The sequence below is a fragment of the Oryctolagus cuniculus genome, chromosome 18 (genome assembly GCF_964237555.1).
Source record: "Oryctolagus cuniculus chromosome 18, mOryCun1.1, whole genome shotgun sequence".
NCBI classification, from domain to species: domain Eukaryota; kingdom Metazoa; phylum Chordata; class Mammalia; order Lagomorpha; family Leporidae; genus Oryctolagus; species Oryctolagus cuniculus.
In genome coordinates, this window is record NC_091449.1 from 13601138 (window position 1) to 13610924 (window position 9787).

At 54.3% G+C, this 9787-nt stretch overlaps 1 pseudogene; it reads left to right on the forward strand.

Annotated features, from left to right (window-relative positions):
• Window positions 1–4653: 4653 nt before the first annotated feature.
• On the forward strand, window positions 4654–5882 carry LOC103345449 (ADP/ATP translocase 2 pseudogene; annotated as a pseudogene).
• The last annotated feature ends 3905 nt before the right edge of the window (window positions 5883–9787 follow it).

A 9787-nucleotide genomic window follows, 5' to 3' on the forward strand; every position in this document is an offset into this window, starting at 1 on the left:
CCCAGTGTGGTAGACTGAAGTCAGAGACGTTCGCATGAGCTCATGGTTTGTGACAGACAGACTTGTGATAAAGACAGTTCCACACCACTTCACATTGGGGAGATGGCCCCAGAAGTATGCTGTTGGGTACTTGCCTTGTCGTGTATCTACACAACCTGACACGGCTACAGCATCAACAGGTGACAGAATCTCAGCAGCTCACTGCTATATGTGAGGTATTGTTACACTGCACAAGACTGAGGGTAGATGATAGATGCAGGTGGTGATGCTGACAGAGACAGCGGATGATTGATAGGTAGATGTTAGAATGGGTGGACGATGGGCGGGTGGGTGGATAGGTAGACAGTGGATAGACAGGTAGAATAGAGATAACTTGTAAGGCCGGTGCCGTGGCTCACTAGGCTAATCCTCCACCTTGCGGCACCGGCACACCGGGTTCTAGTCCCGGTTGGGGCGCCGGATTCTGTCCCGGTTGCTCCTCTTCCAGGCCAGCTCTCTGCTATGGCCAGGGAGTGCAGTGGAGGATGGCCCAGGTGCTTGGGCCCTGCACCCCATGGGAGACCAGGAAAAAGCACCTGGATCCTGGCTCCTGCCATCGGATCAGCGCGGTGCGCCGGCTGCAGCGGCGGCCATTGGAGGGTGAACCAACGGCAAAGGAAGACCTTTCTCTCTCTGTCTCTCTCTCACTGTCCACTCTGCCTGTCAAAAAAAAAAAAAGAGATAACTTGTAGATAGTTTAGTATATATTCCCAAGCCCTGTCAGCTGAGAGGGGAAAGAAACAAAAATATCCCAGTACTAATCGGCACATCTAACACCCAGATGTTGGTTCCTAAAAACCATTCTCCCAAAAATAGGAATCACGACTCCTTAAAGAAGTGGTTGGTTCCAGGGTAGGGGAAAAAATCAAGATGACCCAGGAACACCTGTGGTTCAAGAAAGAAACAAAGTGATTAAAAACTGGGGGTGGCGGGGCTGGTGAGGTGGCGTAGTAGGTAAAACCACCACCTGCAGTGGTGGCCAGCATTAGGTGCCGGTTCTGTCCCGGCTGATCTACTTGTGATCCAGCTCCCTGCTAATGCGCCTGGGAAAGCAGTGGGAGGTGGCCCAAGTGCTTAGGCCCCTGCATCCACATGGGAGACCTGGAAGAAACTCCTGGCTCCTGGCTTGGGCTCAACCCAGCTCCAGCCATTATGGCCATCTAGGGAGTGAACCAGCAGATGGAAGACCTCTCTCTCTCTCTCTCTCTCTCTCTCTCTCTCTCTGTCTCTCCCTCTCTATCTGTAACTCTGACTTTCAAATAAATAAATAATTTTTTTTGACAGGCAGAGTGGACAGTGAGAGAGAGACAGAGAGAAAGGTCTTCCTTTTTGCTGTTGGCTTACCCTCTAATGGCCGCCGCGGCCGGCGCGCTGCGGCTGGCGCATCGTGCTGATCCGAAGGCAGGAGCCAGGTGCTTCTCCTGGTCTCCCATGGGGTGCAGGGCCCAAGCACTTGGGCCATCCTCCACTGCACTCCCTGGCCACAGCAGAGAGCTGGCCTGGAAGAGGGGCAACCGGGACAGAATCTGGCGCCCCGACTGAGACTAGAACCCGGTGTGCCAGCGCCGCTAGGCGGAGGATTAGCCTATTGAGCCGCAGTGCCGGCCATAAATAAATAAATATTTTTTAAATGGGGGTGGAGGTGGCACAGTGGTTAAGATGCCACAGGGGGTGGGGGGGCTGGCGCTGTGGCATGGTAGGCTGAGCCTCTGCCTGTGTCCCCAGTAGGTGTCCAGTAGCTCCAGGGTGCTAAGCTCTGGCCTGGGCTTTCCACAGAGTGGTATAGACCTCTGCTTCCATGGGTGAACTGCAAAGTCCTTGGGCACTGCCCCTGGCTCCATCTAGCAAGCCCAGCTCGGGGGGGGGGGGGGGGCGGGGGAAGGGGCAGGGCTGCTCTTGGTGGGATGGGGGATGGGGTGCTGATCGGCTGACTCTGCACCTCTGGGAGGCCTGCTGACACGCAGGAGGGGGAAGCCCTCCAGAGCTTGGTCTCTGCAGCTTCAGTGAATGCCCAGCATGGCTCAGAGGCCTTGAGCTTTGAAGTGGCCACAGGGAGGAACATGGTCCCACAAAACCGAGGGCTCTAATTTTCTTAGCTTCTCTTATTTAAAAAAAAATGACAGATAAAGTTACACAGATGGATAGAGGTAGAGATATACAGATAGGTAGATGATAGCTAGATAGTTGACAGAGATCTTCCATCCACTGGTCCACTTCCCAAATGGCCACAACAGCTGCCAGGAGCCAAGAGCTCCATCTGGGTCTCCCACGTGGGTGCAGGGCCCAGGTGTTGCACCATCCTCCTCCGCCTTCCCAGGCCCATTCACAGGGAGCTGGATGAGAAGCAGAGCAGCCAGGGTTCAAAATAGCTCTAGGAGATGGGATGCTGGTGTCGGCAGGCAGGAGGCAGCTTAACCCGCTTGTGCCACAACGCCAGCCCTGGCTCCAGACAGGCCAGCTTTGTGCCGGGGGAGGCAGTGACTGTTGGGAAGCTAACCGACGTCCTTTGTGGACAAACAGTGGCGGCTAACTGACCACGTGGGGAGTGACTCCCGGTGGTCTGTGCTGAAGCCGTCCGCGGTGTTGGGGGTGAGGTTTGTGGTGGAAGCTCTTCGAGAAAGCCTTTTAGGATTCTGAGTTTAGGTGGTAACCTGCACCACACTTGCTGCGGTGTGGGTGTGGAGCACCAGGAACGCCGCCCTTTCCTGAGGGCTCAGGGACCCGCTGGGCGAGGCGGGAAATGTGAGGCTGTAGGAGCTGTTTGGGGGTGGGGGCTGCAGGCTCCCCCAGGGGCCCCAGTGTTTTCCCTGTGTCCTGATGGAAAATCACAGACAGCCTTGACCACCCTGAGGCTCAGCCGGCGTGTGCTTGCCCTACGGGCCTGGCCCCAAACCAGAGCCTAGAACGTTCCCAGGCACTGATAAGGGTATCTGGGCTGTTGCCCAAAACCCCGAGAGAAACCAGACCTGGCCCTGAGCCGGATTCCTTGAGCCCACATGGAGACTGCGTCCCGGAAGCCAGTCGCTTTGGACGTGGATGGGTAGAACGCGGCTCCGCCTTGCTGCCCACCCAGGGGGTCCCTAATAAGCATTTTGGGCAGATCAGCATGAGCTGAGTGCTTCTCTCTTTGCACCCCAGCTGGCCCCGTGCTGCGATGGTTTGGAGTACTCTCCTGAGGAGCTCCCCAGGCCCCACTTTTGGGGTGACTCCAGTGGCGGGTGTTGCCAAGAGGAGACATAGGCCAAACAGCTCAAAATGGATGACCAATTCCCAGTCCCTGGAGAGCAGCCCAAGAACACCACGCCCTCTGTACTGTTCACTCCCCAAATGCCTGCAACAGTCAGGACTGGGCCGGGCTGAAGCCAGGAGCCAGGAACTCCACCCAGGTCTCCTCCATGGATGGAAGGGACCCAAGTACCTGAACCATCACCTGCTGCCTCCCAGGCTGGGACAGAGAGCAGCCTGTGTCCACAGGTATGACAGTGGCTGGCGCTGGGCAGCTGGAAGGCACCCCGGCCACCTGGTGTTGTTTACTTACCCGGATTTGCACAGAGATCTCGGCTTCAGCCAGGAATGGCTCAGTCCCCCACCCCTCCTCCCCAGGGAGTGCCCCCCCTCCCTGTGGCTGCTCAGGGCAGAAGACCACATGCTCAGCTGTGGGATGGGCCAGGCCAAGAAGTTGCTCCCCGTGGATGTCTGGTGGGGGATGACGCAACAGCTCAAACCAACAGAGAGATGTTTTATTAGGAACACATTGGCGGGAGGGTGTTCCTGTCACTCTTGTGGAATAAAACTCCCCTTAACCCTCCCCACACCGCCACAGTCCTCTCGGTGGCCATAGGGATGATCCCAGAATGTAGACCTCTGTCCCCGGGAGTGGGAAGAGCTGTAGACCCCACAGGGCTGGGGGCTGAGGGCTGGGAGGAAGCTGCTGTGTTGTATGCGGCACTGCCCACCATTGCTGCGTGCCTCCCATGTCCCAGGTGCCTCTGCGGGCCTTCACCAAGGAGGAAGGTGGGAGTGGTGCCTCAGGGGCAGGGAGGCTGCAGTCCAGCCTGGTGGCACTCGTCACCTCCAGACGCCCTCTCAGGGCTCTTGACCCAGGCAGTACTGGGCAGAAGGACCACAGACCAGGGCATCCCGTGTAAAACTGAGGCCCAGGCTTGAGGCAGTGTCTTCTCCACACCCTCACGGATGGTGCCTGGCTCTTGATGTCCACCAGACCCTTGTAAGCTGACTCTCCTCCACCATGGGGACCTCCATCAAGGCACAGACAGCTTGCATTAGAACGCCAGCCACCTGCGACGCTGGCGTCCCAGATGGGCACCAGTTCGAGTCCCGGCTGCTCCACTTCTGATCCAGCTCCCTGCTAATGACCTGGGAAAGCAGTGGAAGATGGCCCGAGTCCTCAGGCCCCTGTACCCACGCGGGAGACCTGGATGAAACTCCTGGCTCCTGGCTTTGGTTGGACTGGCCCAGCCCTGATTGTTGTGGCTATTTGGGGAGTAAACCAACAGATGGAAGATTGATCTCTCTCTCTCTCTCTCTCTCTCTCTCTCTCTGTACCTCTGCCTTTCAAAAAAAAATTTTTTAAAGAAAAAAAAAAAGACACTCCAGAGTCCCGGAGTCAAAGCCGGTTCCCAGCCCAGTCCTGTCCCGCAGTCGCCTGGCTCCTCTTTCCTTCCAACATGACAGATGCCGCTGTGTCCTTCGCCAAGGACTTTCTGGCAGGTGGAGTGGCTGCGGCCATCTCCAAGACCGCGGTAGCGCCCATCGAGAGGGTCAAGCTGCTGCTGCAGGTGCAGCATGCCAGCAAGCAAATCACTGCCGATAAGCAATACAAGGGCATTATAGACTGCGTGGTTCGTATCCCCAAGGAGCAGGGAGTCCTGTCCTTCTGGCGTGGTAACCTGGCCAATGTCATCAGATACTTCCCCACCCAGGCTCTCAACTTTGCCTTCAAAGATAAATACAAGCAGATCTTTCTGGGTGGCGTGGACAAGAGGACCCAGTTTTGGCGCTACTTTGCAGGAAATCTGGCATCAGGTGGTGCTGCTGGAGCCACATCCTTGTGTTTCGTGTACCCTCTTGATTTTGCCTGTACCCGTCTAGCAGCTGACGTGGGCAAACTGGAGCTGAAAGGGAATTCAGAGGCCTCGGCGACTGCCTGGTTAAGATCTACAAATCTGATGGGATTAGGGGCCTGTACCAAGGCTTTAATGTGTCTGTACAGGGCATTATCATCTACCGGGCTGCCTACTTCGGTATCTATGACACCGCAAAAGGAATGCTTCCAGATCCCAAGAACACGCACATCTTCATCAGCTGGATGATCGCGCAGTCTGTCACTGCTGTTGCTGGGTTGACTTCCTATCCATTTGACACTGTTCGTCAGCGCATGATGATGCAGTCAGGGCGTAAAGGAACTGATATCATGTACACAGGCACACTTGACTGCTGGAGGAAGATTGCTCGTGATGAAGGAGGCAAAGCGTTTTTCAAGGGTGCATGGTCCAACGTCCTCAGAGGCATGGGTGGTGCTTTTGTGCTTGTCTTGTATGATGAAATCAAGAAGTTCACATAAGTTATTCCCTAGGTTTGTTCCCCTGTAAACAGGCATGTTGTATTATAATCTTGAGCATTCTTGACAGGCTCTTGTCTGTCTTATCAAAAGCAACTATGTGCTGGTTGAAAATGGGAAGCAATAATATTCTTCTGACCAGTTTTCTCTTAAAGCCATTTCCATGATGATGATGATGATGGGACTCAATTACATTTTTTTTATTTCAGTCACTCCTGATAAATAATTTGAAGAAATAAAAATATACACAATAAAAAAAAAAGACACAATCAGGGTGGGCGTTGTGATGCAGCCAGTAAAGCCATACCCCAACCCTGGCAAACACCAGCACCTTTTGAACCCCAGCCATTCCACTTCCAGTCCAGTTTCCTGCTAATGCACCTGGGAGGCAGTAGATGATGACCCAAGTGCTTGTGTTCCTGCCACTCATGTGGGAAGCCTGGACGGAGCTCCTGGCTCCTGGCTTCAGCCTGGCTGAGCCCTGGCTGTTGAGGGCATTTGATGAGTGAACCAGCAGATGGAAGATCTGTGTGTGTGTGTATGTGTGTGTGTGTGTGTCCCTCTCTGTCATTCTGCCTTTCCAAATAAATAAACAGACGCACCCACACCGCAGCTTTTCAGTGAGGGGAATCCTTTCGGGAGCTCAGTTCCGCCCGGTAAGATGTAAATCCTGCTCCCCTGTAGCAGAGCCGGTGCACTTGCCATATGATGCCTTCCTTTCTTGCCCAGCATGGGATTAGGGAGGCTGTGAAATATGTTCCTCGATCAGCTGCAAGGTTCTTCAGGCACCACATGAAGGTATTCCAATAAGTCTGTGGGAAAAAAAAATTGAATTGAAAGATAAGTTTAAGCTGGCGCCACGGCTCAAAAGGTTAATCCTCCACCTAGCGGCGCCGGCACACCGGGTTCTAGTCCCGGTCGGGGCCCCGGATTCTGTCCCGGTTGCCCCTCTTCCAGGCCAGCTCTGCTGTGGCCAGGGAGTGCAGTGGAGGATGGCCCAAGTGCTTGGGCCCTGCACCCCATGGGAGACCAGGATAAGTACCTGGCTCCTGCCATCGGATCAGCGAGATGCGCCGGGTGGCTGGCGGCCATTGGAGGGTGAACCAACGGCAAAGGAAGACCTTTCTCTCTGTCTCTCTCTCTCACTGTCCTCTCTGCCTGTCAAAAATATATATATATAAGTTTAAAATGTTGCAGCCGGGGCCGTGGCTCAATAGGCTAATCCTCTGCCTTGCGGCGCTGGCACACCGAGTTCTAGTCCCGGTTGGGGCACCAGATTCTGTCCCGGTTGCCCCTCTTCCACGCCAGCTCTGCTGTGGCCAGGGAGTGCAGTGGAGGATGGCCCAAGTGCTTGGGCCCTGCACCCCGTGGGAGACCAGGAGAAGCACCTGGCTCCTGCCATCGGATCAGCGCGGTGCACCGGCTGCAGTGCACTGGCCGTGGCGGCCATTGGAGGGTGAACCAACGGCAAAGGAAGACCTTTCTCTCTGTCTCTCTCTCTCTCACTGTCCACTCTGCCTGTCAAAAAAAAAAAAAAAAAAAGATAAGTTTAAAATGTTGCAAAAGATTCTGAAATCTGGAGCCAGTGCTGTGGTGTAGTAGGCTAAGCCTCCCCCTGCTGCGCCAGCATCCCATATGGGTGCTAGCTAGTTCACATCTGGCTTATGGCCTGGGAAAGCAGTGGAAGACGGCCCGAGGGCTTGGGCCCCTGCACCTACATGAGAGACCCAGAAGAAGCTCCTGGCTCCTGGCTTGAGATCAGCCCAGCTCTGACCGTTGTGTGGCCATTTGGGGAGTGAACCAGCGGATGGAAGAACTTTCCATCCCTCCCTCTCTCTGCCTGTAACTCTCTTTGCCTCTCAAATAAATAAATATTAAAAGAAAAGATTGTGAAATCCATGCATTTGGAAGGGATCTTCAAAAAGTGCATGGAGGAGCCAGTGCTGTGGCGTAGCAGGTAAAGCTGCTGCCTGCAGGGCCGGCATCCCATATGGGCACCGGTTCAAGTCCCGGCTGCTCCACTTCTGATCCAGCTCTCGGCTATGGCCTGGGAAAGCAGTGGAATATGATCTAAGTGCTTGGGCCCCTGCACCCGCGTGGAAGCCTGGAATAAGTTCCTGGCTCCTGGCTTCGGGTCAGCCCAGCTGTGGCCGTTGTGGCCAATTGGAGTGTGAACCAGCAAATGAAAGACCTCTCTGTCTCTCTCTGCCTCCCCTTCTCATCTGTGTAACTCTGACTTTCAAATAAATAAATAAATAAATATTTTTAAAATTGCATGGAAAATACAGGTGATGAAAAAACTATGCATGGATTTCAAATAATTTTGCACCAAAATAGACTCATCTTTTAGTTCCATTTGTCAGGGCCAGTGTTGTGGCACAGTATATTAAGCTGCCACCTGCAATCACATGTAGGCACTGGTTCAAGTCCCTGCTGCTCCACTTCTGATCCAGCTGTCTAATGTTCCTGGGAAAGCAGAAGAAGATGGCCCAAGTGCTTGGGCCCCTGCACCTACATGGGAGACCTGGATGGAGTTCCAGGCTACCGGCTTCAGCCTGGCCCAGTCCCAGCCATTGCAGCCATTTGGGGAGTGAACCAGCAGATGGAAGATCTCCCTATAACTGCCTTTCAAATAAATAAGTAATATGTTTTAAAAAAATAATAATTCTGTTTGCCCATAAACCCTTTTCTTATGGGTTCATATTTATTTCACAAAAGACAGGCAGACTGAGGAATCAAATATGCCTCTTATATATAAGGCTTATTTTCAAGTATGAGGATTTTTTTGATGCAATGAGAAATCAAAATCCTTGATAAACAATGTGTTAGTAAGTACACAACAGAAATCCATGAAAGGTTCATATCCTTTTATTTTTATTTTTTAAAAAAAGTCTCAGGTCTGGCATTGTAGATAGCATCCCTATGCATGTCAGTTTGTGTCCTGGCTGCTCCACTTCTGCTCCAGCCACTGCTGTGACCTGGGAAAGCAGTAGAAGACGGCCCAAGTGCTTGAGCCCCTGCACCCACGTGGGAGACCCGGATGGAGCTCCTGGCTCCTGGCTTTGGTCTGGCCCAGCCCTGGCCATTGCACACATCTGGGGAGTGAACCAGTGGATAGAAGATTTGTCTCTGTCTCTCTGTAACTCTTGACTTCCAAAATCAATCTTTTAAAATCTTGGTGCTGGGCCGGCGCCGCGGCTCACTAGGCTAATCCTCTGCCTTGTGGCGCCAGCACACCGGGTTCTAGTCCCGGTCGGGGCACCAGATTCTGTCCCGGTTGCCCCTCTTCCAGGCCAGCTCTCTGCTATGTCCCAGGAGTGCAGTGGAGGATGGCCCAAGTGCTTGGGCCCTGCACCCCATGGGAGACCAGGAGAAGCACCTGGCTCCTACCATTGGATCAGCGCGGTGCGCCGGCCGTGGCGGCCATTGGAGGGTGAACCAACGGCAAAGGAAGACCTTTCTCTCTGTCTCTCTCTCTCTCTCACTGTCCACTCTGCCTGTCAAAAAATTAAAAATAAATAAATAAATAATAAAAAAAAATCTTGGTGCTGGACAGCCAGAGAGAGAGGTCCTCCGTGGCCGCGTCCCCAGTGACCAGGCCGGGGTCTAGAGTTTATCTGAACAAGGTTTTAGGAATGTGGCTCACTGTCTGGGCAAGTTTCTTTCAGTGTAGTTGCCCGAAGCTTATCAGTGCCTCGGAAAGGTCAAGGCCCCGGCTAGGGTTCAAACCTGTGGGAGACGCAGCTGGCTGAGTCACAGAGCTGTCCCGCTCTGTGATTTTCCATCAGGACACAGAAACGGGGAGGCGTGACTGGGGGACGCGGCACAGCAGCGGCCGGGCTGAGACACACACCATCCTCTCACCCAATCTTTCCACGGCTGTGCCCAATACAACAGAGTGGACACATCACAAAAAGACGTGCGCGGGCCGGCGCCGCGGCTCACTAGGCTAATCCTCCGCCTAGCGGCGCCGGCACACCGGGTTCTAGTCCCAGTCGGGGCGCTGGATTCTGTCCCGGTTGCCCCTCTTCCAGGCCAGCCCTCTGCTGTGGCCAGGGAGTGCAGTGGAGGATGGCCCAGGTGCTTGGGCCCTGCACCCCATGGGAGACCAGGAAAAGCACCTGGCTCCTGGCTCCTGCCATCGGATCAGCGCGGTGCGCCGGCCGC